This window comes from Propithecus coquereli, unplaced genomic scaffold (genome assembly GCF_000956105.1).
Source record: "Propithecus coquereli isolate 6110/MARCELLA unplaced genomic scaffold, Pcoq_1.0 Scaffold24, whole genome shotgun sequence".
In the NCBI taxonomy this organism is placed as follows: Eukaryota; Metazoa; Chordata; class Mammalia; order Primates; family Indriidae; genus Propithecus; species Propithecus coquereli.
This window is the reverse complement of record NW_012147952.1, coordinates 6,763,983-6,770,208: the sequence shown is the minus strand read 5'-3', so window position 1 is coordinate 6,770,208 and position 6,226 is coordinate 6,763,983.

Here is a 6,226-nt window from a genome sequence, read left to right as displayed (position 1 = left end):
ACTCTCCCTTCTATACATACAAATTTTCTATCTGTGACTATCCCTGCTTACTTTTTCTGTTCCTTTTAATATCTTTTTCTCCTCAGGTGTCTTACTTCTGAAGACTTATCTTTCTGGAACTATTTACCTCCTATGACTTGCTAAGTTTTACTTTCTAACTTCTCTAACTGTGATTGACACTTCACTCTCATGACCTTTCCCCTATCATGAGCAATGCCTTTTATTCTCTTTTTATTATAAATCATCTGACAATATGTAGTTCAATCTTTTCAACTTTTTAACCTCTTCTTACATTACTATCTTTATTTTTAAAATTTCTTTCCATTTAAAAACATTTTTCTTTATATATTTCCTATCATTTTATCTATAAAATGGGTGTTAATTATATAATTACTAATTTTTATGAATGTAAAATCTTTTATTGTATCTGTGATATGTGGTTAGTTCATTTCTCTACCCATGTAACATACTTTTTGTTACATGGGTAACATGTAACAAACATTTTTTGTTTGTTACAAAACAAACAAACATTTTTTGCCTGCCAAACATTTTTTTCTTACCACAGAGAAATATATTCAGCTTATTGATATTTAATAACCACTAGAAAAGATGCACTCCAAAACTCTTAGCTTTTACTCCAATAATTCATGCATAATCATTCAAGGGAAGATGGTATAATCTATTAAAAAGCAATCTTACTCTTGGCCAGTCAAGCATAGGAAGAATCTTAAAGAATGTACAAAGAGACTCAATATTTGAGCTAGGTTTAAGTCATATTTTTCAAACTATATAGTATCCATGGAGTCGGTTTGCATGGGGTGGACTGAAGTAGCTTTTTGAGTTTATGTAATTTTCCCTCAGCTCCTAAAGAGACCTAGGGCCAATATTTTAGACTCTCAGAATACTTCATATATTTACCCTTATTATGGTCAATAGGAAAATCTTTCTTTTTTACAAGAACTCCTTCTTCTCCAGGACATTAAAGACTCATGAACCCTGGCTTTTCTAGATAATTAGCTTTAACAAAGTCATCAGTAGTGTCAACCAAAGATTTACTTCTTTGCATATCTCCTAATAGATACAGAATCATCCTATATTGAGTTGTGACATGAAATGAATTAAGTATCTTCAATACCTATTTGGGCTCCAGAAAGAGAGGAAGTTGGATGAAAAAGGACACAAAATAGGTTCTCCACAGCAATAAGACATTGTGATTTCTCTACATTCCTGAATTTAATCTCTGGGGGACAGTTGGATATGTACACTTGATATTCCACTGAAATCAAACCTTGAACACATGACTACCTTAAAAAATCAATTCTGAAAGTTTTAAAAGATAAAATGCATCAAAATAGAGATGTGGACACCTGTTAGAGCAAAGCTGGGAGACAGACTTGGCTGTGGTGGTGGAACACAGGTGATAGGGGAAGGGGACTATGGCCAGGAATAGGTTGCTGGGCTACTTACCGGGCATCTCCAGAAGCTGCTTCTATCCTTTCCCTTCTCGCCTCATATAAAGTTCAGATTGCTTGGTCTAAAGTCTTTTCATCACAATGTACCTACCAGCAAGTAAAAATTTACCTGACAAATCATTGAAAAGTATACCATTTCTCCTTCAGAAGAATAAATACCATAAACCAAAATTTTTGTGCTGTTCTTTTTCTGTTTTTTAGGATTGCTGTTTGTGGCAATTATCCACCACAGAACTTTACAGCATATTGGTTTATAATCCTCAGCATGGCAAAATTTTCAATGGAAGTTTTGCTGACAAAGGGACTTTAAATAAAACCCAATGAGGACTCAATAATAAAATAAATATTCGTAATGTCTCTGCTCTCCAAAGTCTTTCTCTTTACATGCTTTTTAACTAAGCAAATGTTAAAAGGAGATTTCCTAAGAAAGGTAACTAAATAGAGGCCATGATTTCAGTATTTAGAAATTCTTCAATAATTTAAAACATTTTAAAGTTAATTACATCAAAAGTGACCCTTTTACTCTTATAAATTACTATAAGTAGGACCAAAATATAGGGAACTGTTTCTAAAACATATAGAAACATTAACATACATCTGGAAAGAAGTCTTTCTAAATTTGAAATTATATCTACATGTATTACTTCTCTGATCACAAACATTCAGGAGCAAGATTGTGAACAATTTTAGGATGTCCACCACTTGCCTGCATCTCATTTTGCTCTTAACAGATTGTTCTTGCAATCATATCTGCTTTCCTATTTGGTTTTGCACATTCCTGCCTGGACATTTCTTATAGACATTTTCCTGTCTGGATTATCTTCACTTTCTGCCCCATCCTAAATTTATAAAACCTTCCTGCAAGTCCCAGTTCAAGCCTATCTTCCTGCTTAAAGCCTTTCTAGACCCCAGCTAAGCATAGGTGATACTTACTTTTTGAAGTTAGTACATTTATTGCTTATATCACTGATTTGACATCTATACATATACTATTTTCAGCCTGACTTGAATTACTGACTTTTTAATTTACTTTTTCATATGCTTCATCATATCTTCCAAGAAAAGTCCTGCATTCCACAAGGGCTAATTTATGGTTCTGTGTAAATGAATCCTTTTTGAAACCCTGAAGGAACCATCACAATGTTATTGCATAGGAGATTCTTAGTAAATATCAGCACTAAGCCAATGAATGAATGGATTTCTCTGCAAAAAAAAGATATTGTTAAGATTTATAGGAGTAAATTTAAATATATACCAAAATATAAAAATAACGAAAACTCAAATAAGAACCAACAGAGTCTATTTATGCTGAACTTGCTCTAACAAGGGAGTCAGTCACTATTACTTGCATTTAGCAGAGACTTAAAGGCAGACAGAGGAGTTCAAAAGCTTTGTAGTGAGGAAAAAAGAGAGAGAAAACTTTACAAATGCTGCCTTTGAAGGTTGCTGGCATGGGGAAGTTAGAGGCAGGCTAACTAGAAGGGAGGCAATCTGTGTGATTGGTTTGGGTTTCTCCAGTTGGTTCTGAATTGGAAATAGGGATGAAGGGTGGCAAAAATTAGGGAAGCTGTTAGTTGTCGACCAAGTTCTGTTTTGGACCAATAGCTGCAGAAGTGGTAGTTTGGCTTCCTGGGCTGGTCACCGCAGAGGTTGTGGGTCAGAGTTCTATTGTCGTAAATGGCCTGATGGTATGTATCTGTTAGTATATTCGATATCTCAGTATAATAGTGGCTTATATATTTATAGTACTTTAAAGGGTGCCTAGATTTTTATAGACTCTATTTCATTTGATCTTTATGACAGTTCTTTGGACCTGACAGGTATTAACACTCTAATTTTACCAAAGACAGGACTATGACTTAAAGAAGCAAACCATCTTGCCTAACGTATCAAATCTAGTAAAAGAGATATTCATACTTGTACTCACATATTCTGAATTAAAATTCAGACTTAAGAAGGAATAATTGTGAATATGTGTGGAATCAGGCTAGGGCTAATACACATGAGAATGAAAGTTGAGGGAAATTCCGTAAAATTTCTGAAAGTTAGGAGAACATGTTGAGAGTCTGAAGGGTATCTGGAAAAGTAGAACATCACTCAGAATATAGGTAAAAGATTCTGAGAATATTTGGAAGTAGAAATGTGAGTGGTAGCTAAAGCTTAAATATTTTATAAAGGGATGAAAAAAAGGCAAAAAGCCTCAACCTGTCCAGTTGGAATTTCAGTTCATTCCTTCCAACATGGGTGCAGTTCTGTGTCCTCTGGGTATTTGCAGTCATTTAGAACAGAAAGACTTGTAGCAGGGGCATGAGTGCAATTTTAAGAAGCTTACAACTTGATCTAAGAAGTTTACTAGAGGAAGTGTTTAAGCGATATGCAGGGAATTAAAAGGAAGAAGAGAAAGGGTTTACTATTTATCTAAGTGTCGTTTACCAAAGTCCTTTTAGCAGAAATGTTAATTGAGAAAATAGTGGTGAAAGTAGGAACAACTCCAAAGAGGTAGCAATAATTCCTTAGTGAGATGATCCTGTTATTAGCAATTGCTGCCTTAAAGCTAGAGAGAAAGCATGAGGCATATAAGATCACATGAAAAGGAAAATGCAGGCTTTTACACAGGCCTGGATGAGGACACAAAGAATGATGAACTAGAAAATTTATTTAAGGATTTGTCAAAAGCTTAGTGGCTTTGCTTCCTTTAATCATGGGTCAATTGTCACCTCCTGTGTGAATGCTTCCTGATTGCTCCCTCCCTCTCTACTCCCACAAGATGTAGGCATGTTTTTCCTGGAATTTGACCATGACTATTTGCTACTATAGGCAAATATTATTATGATGATGGTGTCATTACAGTTGGCACTGTATTCATTCTTCCTCTAATACATTCTACTCATCTTCTTATCAAATAACAAGCTTGTCACACTACAAAATTTGGTCATTACTATAATTTATGGAAATAACAGAAGCCAGGCAACTTCTCATAAATGTCAATTCATCACCATCCAAATGAATTCCATTTTCTTAACTGTAAGGGGATTCTCTAAAAACCCCATCAACACTTTCTCTGTGCCACAGTGACAGTTGCCTTTCCTACGGATTCCCAACCTGTAGGTCTACATTGCATGCCCCTTCCCATACTTCAAATTCCAGGGAAGAGCCAACCTTTCTTGGTAGTTGTCTGGATGCTAATAACCTAAAACTGGCCGCTGTGAGGTAAATGTGCTGCTTGTGGGATGCTTATGGACTTCAGTCTCCATGCGGGGACAGCAACTTTTCAGTGTTACTACATTGCCATATTTATAATTCCTCTACGTATTCCCTGCCCAGAAAATCCCAAATAAATTGGGTATTTGGGGAGTCGGTAGCTTCATTTCATCCATAGGAAAGTTAAACTGAAACTACTAGACTAGCATAATATGTAATATCAAATAGAAATGGTTCAGCTTTAGCTACCACTCACATTCCTACTTGATTTACAGAGCACAGTTATCGAAAGGGATACTTTCCTGTTATCCAGGTAAATTTATGAGAGTGGAAAATACAACACACAAGTCAGCTACTAGATGTCTCCAACTGTGCTGTGTAAATGTATTGTTTGGTCATGTTCCTATTCAGTTAAGCAACTAGAATATAACAAGGAAGATCATTCAATCTTTCAGTTCAACTCTGGTGATTAACTATCCAGAGAGTGACACCTGGTTTGGTTTAGCCATGACCCATGAGGATAAAATGAATGCATGGCTCCAAGGAATTGGACTCTCCAGTGTCAATATTCAGCAATTCTGTTGTATTTCGTTCACAAACACATTACTTACAGCTTGGTGAAACATAAGCTTGCTTTCCTTTTCTAATGTGTTTCTAGGTAATAAAATAGAATATGATCTTTTCTAACCACTAGTAGATTCAACCTCCCATGATTAATTACATCCACCACTTTGAACGATGCGAATTTTTTGTTTTGTTACTATTGCTTCAACTACTATTACAAGATCAACTGCCCCCTCCATTGATTATCTTATTTAATTCTTTTCTGAATTTTGAAGGTGAAAGGTCATTATTCCCATTTTGCAGATAGGGAAGCTGAAGCAGTTTCACAGAGTTAAGTAAACTGCCCCAAGTTTCCCATATAGTAGTCTATAGTAGGGTACAGAGGAATCTTTTGTAAGCCCTGTGCTTACAGTCCTATGTCAAACTTCAAGCATATATATAGCTATACCTAGATACTCACATTTTATAAAGAAATATGGTTGTTCAGAATTAGGGTAAAGATATGTTTTAAAAAATTGTTCCTTGTTATGGAAGCATTAAGTGCAGAATTCTTAGGAAAGAGAATCTTTTTTATTGTCTTTTTAATTCCTTTCTCTCAACTTTGCTGTGATGCACCACACCATATGGGTGTCTGTCAGTTAAGAGAGCTTTGTGTCACCAACTTACTTCCTTAGGTGCATTTATTAGGTGTGTGTGGTTGAAAAAAATCAGTCAAATCGTTGGAAATTATATTTTAAGGCATTACTGTGAACAAGGTTTTAAACAAAAATTTTGTAAAAACAGAATTCCATATGAAAATCTGTGCAGCTTTTCATGTTAGACAGATAGTACTAGAAACAATTTCTGTGGCTGAAAAATCGGTCAAATACTTGGGCATTTCTTTTTTTGTAAGGCATAATTATATACAAGGGTTTAAACATGAATATTCTGAAAATAAGAATGTCTTCCATTGAAAATATTAACAGCTTTTAAATATTAAAAAGGAAATA